General features: G+C 31.4%; 1 long non-coding RNA gene across 1 annotated transcript; it reads left to right on the top strand.

Annotated features, from left to right (window-relative positions):
• Positions 1-1,538: 1,538 nt before the first annotated feature.
• On the top strand, positions 1,539-3,427 carry LOC134260678 (uncharacterized). Its single transcript, XR_009990602.1, has 4 exons — positions 1,539-1,643; positions 2,025-2,155; positions 2,733-2,798; positions 3,310-3,427. It is a non-coding gene; the product is annotated as an uncharacterized LOC134260678 (long non-coding RNA).
• Positions 3,428-10,056: the final 6,629 nt, after the last annotated feature.

Raw genomic sequence — 10,056 nt, 5'->3', positions numbered from 1 at the left:
GACGTGAAAGTTTTTAAAGACAATTTCATGTTTTGGATGCATAAGGCTGGCTAAAAAAGGAAAGAAAAAATAAAACAAACAAAATCTACAAACAAGAATATGAATAAAGATACTGTCAATATTTGTAATCATGTGGGCTTATTGTTTAATAATCATTTTCAGTAAACCTGTCACTTTAACTGATAGATTAGACTAGCAGAGGGTTCAAAATTGTCTATTCCTGGGGGAATGTATATTTTTCGGGGTGTGCAATTACCGAAGCCCAGGGCTACCAATTTTAGAGGTGGGGCTATTGTAAATCTATACTATGCCCAGCGCGTCAGGCTGTTAAATTAAAACGAAAGTAAACATATATTTATGTGGGAATAAATTGATGAAAAAAAACTTTATTGTAAAGTCATAATTTTTAATTCAATTTAACCTATACGTATTGTGTGTTCTCTCCCAAATTTTTCTCGGTGACAATTATAGTCGGTAAAAATAGGGAGAAGTACCTGACAATAACAAAGCGCAAACAATTATTTGTTTTATTCATTCTAACTTAAATGTTTTTTTACCTTTATGTTATACTTATGCATTTATTTTTTTTTTGGTAATAAATAAGCTAGTGACTGGCAACCTCAGGCTAGTGACTTTGTTACTGCCCCTAGCCCGACCCGGCTAGTAACTAAATTTTGTAATTGCACACCCCTGTATTTTGTGCTAAAAATAAATGCAAACTTGGACTTAAACTTTAAACAATGTTTGTTTTTTTCTTCAAAATGTCAATTTCTCTGAAACCTATGCTCGTGGGTGACATTAAACGTAGAATTAACTTTGGACAGCCTAATAATAAAAGGTCGAATTCAGATCTTTCATGATGTTATTGTAGAGAGTACATATTAGGCAATTTAGCCACATATGATCCTCATATGCATTGCGTTTCATATGAGGATCATATGTGGCTCATTTGAGAATCATATGTATATACAATCATATGAGAATAGAATCATATGTGGCTAATCATATGAGAATCATATGTTTACACATGTATATGTATATCATATGATCGTATTTACATATGATTCTCATATGAAAGGCCCTGCATATACGAATCATATGTATATCTTGACATTTGTCATATGAGAATTATATGAAACTGATCATATGAGAATCATATGAATCCATATTCACTAATTTGCTCTTGTTATACTCAGGTAAAAATCATATGAATATTTGGACAGTGATCATATGAGAATCATATGAAACAGTGTTCACTAATTTGTCCTTTGGTATATGCAAGTAAAATTGCAATTTCAATAATATTTATCAATAGTAATTTAAATTCACATGTACATTAATTCAAAATAATTTTTTAGCAATTACTTATGTAAAGTTCTACTTGTTCAACACACCCCCCCCCCCTTTCCCTTAAAAAAAAAACAGTTCCCAATTTTTTTCTGTAATAATGCATTTTGCAGATAAAATTGATAAAGTTATATTAATTTGCTTTTTATTTCAAATATTTTGGGTTTGGTTTATTACTTGAGTAAAATCAAAATCATTCCGTATTTTTTTCCGGACCGGTTTTGACTTTTATTGGATGAAAGTGTACGTCATGTTTGACGTCACTGCTGCTGCAGAAGTGCTGGGTGTTGGAAAAAGTAAGTTATCTCCTAACAATATTTTATAAAGACCTTCAATTCATATTGTTTAAATATCCTTTCATTACAGTTACAGGTTCGTATGAACTTATTTTTATAATACTCTCATCACTTGTAATTGTTAAAATAATGCATTTCGCAAACCTACATAATGTTAGTGATCTGTAAGTATATTTTGGATAAATTTGTTTTTCATTGGATGTAAACATTACAAATTACATGTTAGGCTAAAGGCATCTTTTTGTTTTGACTTTTTACGTACTGATTTGAAAGTGAAAGTAGAAACCCTGTATAGCAGTTGGCGTTTTGTATGTTGAGATCGTTTATCAAGTCGATTCTTTCATCAACTTAATGACAAATGTTTGTTTTTATGGCTTATAGATGCATTCAACTTGAGTTCAGTGTCACAGTGCAGCTTTTTTTATGAAGTCCACGAAGCCCAAAGCTGATAAGACTGGCGATTGATCCTAAAGCTGATTCTGACAGACGATTGCATCATCTCAATATTAAAGGTAAAAATATTGCAATAAAAAATGTATACATCTGTAATGACTCCTTTATGACAAAATATTTCTTGATAATTTCTTTTTGTTCCTTTATAATTCTACATTGTTTGCACGGCTTCATCAAAAATAAATTCAACTCAATAATATAGAAGTTTTATTCTACATTATGAAACAATTTTAATTGTAAATGCACTTTTAAAATATGGAAAGTATGAATAGAATTTTCTTGCTTTAAAAGCTATGAAACTATACAATTACTTCAGGGGGTAAATTGAATTTTTGAATTTCAGCAAAAAATTAATAATAACAGTGGCAATTAAATTTCAAGGTACAAATACATGTGCATGTGCATGTGACTATGTTTTGAAAGTACATCAGATACTGATAGCTAATCCATTGAATGTTTACATCTATGTATTCATTGACATTTATAATTTTTTTTCCAACACTAGAAAACCTAGTTTCAATTGAATTGTAAGATATTTAGGACAACTGAGAACCTACAAACTTGTACTCTCTCTTTTTGTAGTTTAAGTTTTAGTTATGCTTAAAAATATCTACTGTGTGAATATTTGTTTTACAGGTTCAATATACAGTCAGCCTCTCATAAGAAAAAATCCAAAGATCCAAGGTTTGCTTCAAAGTTAAGGTAACTACACACTGTTTAATAGACTTTGTTATATTCTTCCCAACAAAGTCTGGGATATACTGGAATCACAAAGTCTGTTTTTTCTGCCTATTTGTGTCATAATCTTCTTAATTTTTGGCAATTTGAATTAATATATACTATTTGAACATTCCAAATTCAATTGTCAAAATAAAAAAAAAATGCTTTTTTAATGATTTTAATATGAAGCATATCTTCCAAAAGTGTAATTGTCTTGCAAAATTCAATTCAATTGTCAAAATAAAAAAAAATGCTTTTTATAATTTTATTATGAAGCATATCTTCCAACAGTGTAATTGTCTTGCAAATTACATCATAAGATTCCACAAAATACCTTGTATAACATATATAAATTAGTTTTATCTCATATCATATCTGTGTTGGTGAATTGGGAATACATTTGTTTGCTGATGATAAGTTACTTTAATATAACTTGTAGAATTGATTTTGTAATTTAAGAATCATTTTATTTTTATTTTTGAAATTTTTGTAGAGACCATTCTGTGCCACAAAGAAATTGTTTAGGAAGGGAAGAACTGGTGGATTTGCATTTTTGGTACAGTTCAAAGGGATTTTCAAAATGGTCAGATCAGAGGGAGGACAACTGAAAATATTGAAAGATACAGATGGAAAAAGAACAAGGAAATATATGGAATAATTATGAAATGGGGAGGATGTACACAATTTTGTCTGAATTTGTTCTGTAAAGATTTCCATTCTTATATGTATGCTGGAATATCAAATAACTTGATTTTTCATAAATTTACAATAGAGAATACATGACAAATGTTATTGCTGATATTTCAATTTTGCTGTGGACACTTTCATGTCATATGGTATTTTTATACAAGTTCATGACCTAATAATGTTATTCATTTGTACATGTACACACATTTAACTACTCAATCATTTTGCTGAAATCTTATAATTTGTACTCATTTTAGAATATGTTAAATACATGTATTGACAAATGCTACTGACTTGTTTGTATATTTTCTTGTTTAGAAAGTACACTGTGAAAAATAAGTTATTTCTCTTGATGAAAATAATTTTATCAAAAAAGTTGTGTAAGCATTATAAGATATTTTAAATTATGTAACCAATGAAGATATATCATTGTAATGTAATGAATTTTCATCTAAAGCAGAAATATCTGATTTTTAAATGTGTACAAGAATGTGAAAAATATTGAAAGAGAACACACATAAGTGTTTCATATTATTTACATATGATGCCCTTTTCATATGACTCTCATATGTAAATGGCTTGAAACACACATAAGTGTTTCATATGATTTACATATGATGTCATTTTCATATGATTCTCATATGTAAATGGCTTGAAACACACTTAAATCATTCATATGTGAATCATATGTAGTTATTTTCATATGATTCACATATGTGGATTATATGTAAATCATATTTGCTTCATATGAATCACATATGATGCCCTTTTTCTATGATTCTCATATGAAACCAACCATATGAGAATCATATGATACACATATGAGAATCATATGTGGCTAAGTTGCCTGTGTAGGGAAATAAGCATGAATCTTCTTGTTTGGAGAGAGACATTTAAGTTGACCATAATCATGTGCTCCTCAAGTGAAAGAAGTCAATTTCATAAAAAACCTTTTTGAAAAAAAAATCTCACATTAATGCTATAGTAATTGCTCAATAAAATGATATATGGAGAAGATGAACAGCAATCAAGCTCAAAAGTCTATTGAGATAATACAAATTGAAATAATACAAATTGGGAATAGAGCAAACATGGTACTCTTAAAGTTTGGAGGTGGGATCAGGAGCCATGAATGAGTAGATCATCATGCTTTTCTGTTAAATTTAATTGATAGTTCAATATAGACAACCATATACTTATGTCATCCCTTATAATCATCAAACATTAATACGAAACATTTTTCTTTCAAATTGTAGACAAATTCCTGCATTATTACATTCCAGTTGATTTCACAATTTTTCACAAGTAACTGGGGTGTATACCATGTGTACTTCAGCATAATGGTCACGGCAACTTGGACACTGAATGCAGGGTTAGGATATATGCATGAAGTCAAGAAAAAGAACAAAGTAGAATAAACATACACCAAACTGAAATAGTAACATATCCTAAACATGTACATAATTAAAATTATAAAGACAATCTGTAAAGAATCTCATCATTGAAATGAATGAAAAACTTAGTGGAGTGTTGTGATTGTTTAATAAAAGCAATGAATTGACAGAATATTTTTTTTTTTTATAGAGTAGACTTCAAAATTTATTCTTCCTTTCTCAATGTAATGTCATTTTCCGCTGTAATGCAGGTGGAACTGAGTCAAAGAGTGAACTGAGTCAAAGAGTTTGGTTCACTTTTTGCGTAAAATGGCCCTGTAGGTACAGTGGACCTTCAGATATCCGGATGCTTCAGTATTCGGTCGATTTTTCATTGGAACGGAATTTCATAATGTTATTTTGTCTTGTTTAACTGGTGATTCAGGTATCCAGGTGCTTCACATATCCGGACAAATTGACTGGGAACCAAAGCGTCCGGATAAGACTCACTGTATACCAATTAATTGAATAACACTTTTATGTAGAAAAAAGTATGCAAATACAAATAAGTTAACACACATAATTAAAGAAACCATTGAAAGGATATGTGTGGTAAGGTCCATATTTACCATTAGTTATTACTATTAGGAATTGAAAACACTTGACAAAAATTTATTTGTAGTTGGAAACTTTGAATGGTGCTGGTTCACCAGTTTTAACTTTGATATAAAACAATCGCAGGCTTGACCAAAAAGAAAATAGAATTTATCTAAATCAGAATGTTTGTTAAATTTATAATCATGATAAGTTTTGTTTTCAGTACATAGATTAAAAGCTAGCTTATCTTAAATTTTAAACATAGACATCTAGCATTCTCTCTGTCTTTCTTATGCAAAATGTACGTGGAATAAGCTAAACTTTAAAAACATTGGGAAATTGAAAAAAAAAATGAAGTTGTAGACTTTTTAAATACAGAGTTGGCATTATTGTTTGTTTGTTTATAAACTTATGCAATAAATTTCTTAGGGGGACCAGAAAGTGTCCTTATCACTCCTTGTTCAGTTTGAAATAAAAGCCATTTAAAAAACGATTGGTTTGTGAAATACTGGTGTCCTGTATGGCAGATTAAAGTGAAGTTAAAGTTTCTCAAATGCAAGTTCAAGGTCAAGAGATTAAAAATGTTGTTTATCAGGAAATGACTTACTAGTATCTCTAAAAGAGAGATCCTGTAAAATATGAAAGCTCATGCACTAACCATTCCAGTAATGCAAAGATGGAGTATTTTTTTAAAAAAGTAGATTTAGGTCAAGGTCAAAATTAACAGTAATAACTAGGGAAAGTTTTTTGTCACAAGAAATGCATGCATGAAATTTAAAAACACTAGCACCAACTGTTCAGATAAAGTTTTTCCAAAAGAGGTCAAAATTATAATCCAAAAGGTCTTGTCACAAGGAATGCACCAGAGAAGCATGAACATTTTATTACATTGTACTATCTGTTCAAAATTGTGACCAATTGTGGTTGAATTTTTTTGTAAGTGGGTCAAACTCTAAGGTCAAAAAGGTCAGAGGTAATTCCTTCACACTGAATACTCATGAAAGCCCTTTTGTACCAACTACCTTGCCAATAACTTCTTGACTGGCAGGGCTATGACTTTCATAATTCCCAGGTGTATTCCTTGTAATAAAACCTTTCTTTTGGTACATGTACCACCACATTTGACCTCTTGACCTTGGAGTTCGACCTAATTACAAAAAATACCAAGCTTTAAGTTAACCTTTGTCATAAATTTTGAATGGTTGTTGCTAGGGCTCTCTTGCTTCACATGTGTATTCATTGTGATATGACCTTTCAATTGGTATTGATAAATTTGGCCTTGGACTTAGAGTTTGATCCACTTTGTAAAAAAAAAACCTTTAACCTTGGCTATAACTTTTGAACAATTAGTACTAGGACTTTTATATTTCACAGGTGTATTCCTTCCTCTTGATACCAACAATTTTGACCTTGACCTAGGAGTTTGATTTGCATTTGAGAAATACAAACCTTTGCCATAAGATGCCATGCGATGTTTCACCAATATCTCTTTTTTAAGTGGATCAACCTCTTAAGTTTAGAAGTCAAATATGTTGGTACCCAAACAGAGGTCCTGTCACAAGGAATGCACATATGAAAAAATGAAAGCCATACCTCTAACCAATCAAAACGTATGGATAAATTTGTAGGACAAATGGATTAAAAGACAGACTCAAAATCATATACACTGTGCCCCCTAATCTTTGAGTCATAATTAAATCGTCATAGACATGCTAGTTATGAGGAAGCAAGAACTGTAAGAGTATTGCAGATACAAAACAGGTCAGAGTGTCCTTATCACACCTTCTACCTGAAATAAAAATTACCTGAACAGTAAATTGTCAGAATCAATGTCATGATGTAAACAAGAATGTGAGCCAAGTGTTTTTGATCCGCTATTCTCACAATCCAAGCCCCTACCAAAAACAGGTGTCCAGGTCCTTTTTAGACCCATTGCCCTTTCATGAAGGCTGGCACGTTTAATTCGATTGTGCTACAAATGTAGCAACTTAGGTGTGTCGTCCCCAGATTTAAAAAAGAAAAGAAAGGGAGGTGCATCCCTCAAGACGCCAGAGTTTTAAACAGTCTGCCGTGTAAAGTTTAGTTTTCCAAGATGATAGAAAACCCCTCTGAAAGAAGTGCTAGAACTTCAGTAGATTTCATCGATGTCTTATCTACATTTTGTACATGTTTGCTGCTTATAGAGATCTTGCGGTGCATGAAAGAAGAATTTATGGCCCCGGCCATGGTACAGGAGTTCCAGTATTTGGAGTTTCTTTTAAATTATCAAAATCTGGTAAAAATGCATTATTTCTTTGAAAATTATCACTGCTTCTAGGCATATGAGAGGCATGCAAAGAGAATACACAAAGTCGTAATAAGCAAGGGTGTCTTTTACCAAATTTTCAATAGACCACTTGTTCAAGTGTTCTGATGCAGGGTAGTGCTCTATCAATTGGTATTATAATGAATTATTCCCCCTTTCTATTCACTATGAACACCGACACTCCAAGAATAACAATTGTCAACCGAGGCGTAAATAATATATAGTTAAAAATGTATTGAATATAAAATTATTGAAAATTAATGTACAGTACAAAAAGCACTTTCATGGTTTTAATGGACCTATAAAAAGTATACTCATAAAAATTCATAAAAAGCTTCTTATTTAATGTTCTAAAACCAAGAGAGGTTAATGTTTGAGGGAATGATATGGGGCTACGTTAAGTTAGAAAGTACTATTGTTTTGTATAAATGCAATGTGATAGAACAGTATTGAGGTAGGAGATCTACTAAAAGATTTGTTACTGAGTTTTAGACTAATCAATTTGGTTATCCCTGACCATCTAATTTTTCTTGTATTTGGCAAGACCGCCTTTTATTTTCCCCTTGCAAGGAATCTGAGGGGATACAGTATAACGCACTTGTTTGTGTATAAGGGTGTGTCTGTGTGTGTTTGTCTGTCTTGTGTGAAACTGGGGTGACATAATTTGCATCGGGATCTATGCCGAATACTGCCTTGATTTATACATATCCCCTTTGCGAGGGGATGCTCCATTTTGCAGTGCCCTTGTATCAACTAATTTTGTCTTATTTCATACTTCAATACAGATCCTGTACATTGTTTAGTTTTACTAAGGCCCTGGGGGCTCTTTTTTATTAAAGATTTTTTTTTTAAATTTGGTTTTAGTCCTTTTTTTTTTGGCTATAAGCATCTGTAAAATAATTTATTAAGTTGGACTCGTTAAATATCGAATGTATTTAACGAATATTGTGTTTTATTATACCAGGTAATGCTCTCAGTACAGGCTACTTTGAAGACCCCCAACGTTATAAAATATTCACACTTGCTAACTGTTTCCATAATAAATAAAGTGTAAACTATATCTGTAACAGTTGATATGATAAACTCTTACCTAATAAAAACAGCTGTAGTTGTCCAATAGAGAACATTTACTTTAATAATGAAAAAGTATGTACAAATATACTACCCAATAAAATCATTATTGGATCGCGATTTTTTTTTACGTATTTATGTTTTTAATTATTTTAAGCAAATCATGTTCGTTTGTGATTGCTTACATCGATATGTGTGTGTGCTATATTTGCAGAACAAGTTATATGCGTTCAAGCATGATAAAGTGTTGTATTGTTGACCAGCAATCAGATATTTCACCATGCAAGTTTGACTGTTTTTAAAAAATAAAACGAAACAAAGAATTGTGGTCCTGCATCGCTTTCCGAGTGATATTGCTCAGCACATTGTTTGTATGACGTCTTTTTCAATTCTAGGTAAAAGTCATTTTATAATGAGAAAGGTCTTGTCACAGGTTATGTGCACGTGAAACTACAGAGATATCTCTTTTTATTATGACAGGCACTTAAATTAAGTAAATCAGGCACGTAGCATCGATTTTGAAAGTGGGGGGGCCAGCCACAGAATTTTTTTTTTACTTACCTGAAAAAATTTGACAAGCAAAAAAAAAAAAAAAATAAAAAAATAAAAAAAAAAAATGAAAATTGCCCGAAGTCGAAAATCCGATTTCGTGTGTGTGTGTGGGGGGGGGGGGGGGGGGGGGGGTTAGGAAAACTTTTACTATATTTCCTTCATATTACTTTACTTTAGTAAAAAGTGGGGGAGGCCAACCTGCCTTTCAATGAACATTTTCAATAGTAAAAGTAATGTTGGTAAAAAAAGTTGGGGGGGCCAGGCCCACCCCCCCCCCTGTTGCTACGTCCCTGTAAATGATCACAATTCATAAACACCAGGCCACCTTGATGTCAAAGTTGAACTTTTTTCTTTCGATAATTTCCTATGATGCATGATAAATCTATTTAATTATTACATGTATGATATCGACATATTATTTTTCTCTGTTATTCCAGAGACATATAATATATGTCTCTGATTATTCTAAGCTCTCTGATTGGCTCAAACTTGATCACATAATCAATTATATAACAGTATTTAGTCTTAATGTGTTACTATTTAAAGATTCTGAAAACATACCGACTCGATGTTTCTACAGAATGGAAAAAAATCTATAAAATAAAATTGCTGACTTCACAATATTTATAGCTATATAAATACATAGCTTGATGTT

This window comes from Saccostrea cucullata, unplaced genomic scaffold, assembly GCF_032062105.1.
Source record: "Saccostrea cucullata isolate Sc308-1 unplaced genomic scaffold, CSIRO_AGI_Scuc_v1 ctg18711, whole genome shotgun sequence".
Taxonomy (NCBI): Eukaryota; Metazoa; Mollusca; class Bivalvia; order Ostreida; family Ostreidae; genus Saccostrea; species Saccostrea cuccullata.
The sequence above is the reverse complement of the archived record's forward strand: the minus strand, read 5'-3'. Positions and strand labels throughout refer to the sequence as shown.